At 59.7% G+C, this 1,143-nt stretch overlaps 1 protein-coding gene across 1 annotated transcript in view; it reads right to left on the reverse strand.

The window, feature by feature from the left end:
* Positions 1-1,143, reverse strand: part of DBNDD1 (dysbindin (dystrobrevin binding protein 1) domain containing 1) — a 12,122-nt gene that overhangs the window by 6,867 nt on the left and 4,112 nt on the right. The gene's annotated exons all lie outside the window — the stretch shown is intronic.

Raw genomic sequence — 1,143 nt, forward strand, 5'->3', positions numbered from 1 at the left:
TCCCTGTGGGCGGGCTAGTTTTCCAGAGTAGACAGTTGAGGTCCTTCAGGAAGTACACTCCCCACCACAGCCCCTAATCTTTTCCACTCTGGATCTGCATCTTGGATGACTCAGATATTAATTCATTTAAGTCCAAGATGAGATGAGTGATGCTCTATAAACACCTTATCTTTTCGAGTTAATTGCAGAGACAATTGTGGGTGAAATAATGTGTCTGGATTTGCTACCAATGACTGCTGAAGGGAGGGGCTCGGTGGGGTCTGGGTGAGCAGCAGGAGGTGGCAGGCAGGGCTTTCCCAGTTTTCTCTCCTTTGTGTGTGCTCTACACTCTCCAAAGTAAAGTTTACAAAAGTTAGTGAACTGAGAGGATGACAGTCACAGCACCCACATGTGACCTACCTGGTGAGACCCCACGGAGTGGACACACCAGCCGCGTGCAGCCAGCCCCGCCCCCCGGCACAGAACAGGCCCCGTAAACACATGTCCGTGCACCGATGACTTAATCTTGGGCTTCCAGGAGCTGAGACTCCGAGACTGAAGGGGGGCCAGGCTCCTCTGCCCCGCCCCGCAGGCCCGGGGGCTCTGCCCACACCCCGCAGCCCTTGCTCTCAAGCTGCCACAGGGAAGTGAGTGTGTGTGTGTGTGTGGGGGGGGGGGCTGTCAGTTGTGAGAAAAGGCTGGATCCCTCCCAGAAGTGACAAAACAAAGGAACCCGGCACCGCGAGCCCCTGGTGTGCGGTGCTTGCAGGGAGGGTAACGGGCCAGGCCACCCTCTGGCATAGACCTGCCCAACAAGGGCTGCAGACGAGCACGGACCCACGGCTCCGGGACACTTCCGGGGCCAGCAGTTTGGTTCCAGGGGAGGCCGCTCGCGCCGCGGGGGACCCCCCAGCGGGTCCCTGTGTGGTCAGGGAGGGGCTCCTGGAATGGGACCTCCAGGGAACGGATGCACCCCGGCCTGGTCAGGCGGGCTGGAGCCCTGCGTTTGCATCCTGGCTCCCAGGCAGATGAACGGCACCCACAAATCCTTTCTGAACGGGCTTGGGAGGGGGTTCCCCAGTTTTTCTCTCATTTTGTCAGGACAGCGGACCGGCTGGAGGAGGGTCCCTCCGTGCACACCTGCCCGCCCAGATGCGTGGTCCC

Source organism: Myotis davidii, unplaced genomic scaffold, assembly GCF_000327345.1.
Source record: "Myotis davidii unplaced genomic scaffold, ASM32734v1 scaffold1453, whole genome shotgun sequence".
NCBI classification, from domain to species: Eukaryota; Metazoa; Chordata; class Mammalia; order Chiroptera; family Vespertilionidae; genus Myotis; species Myotis davidii.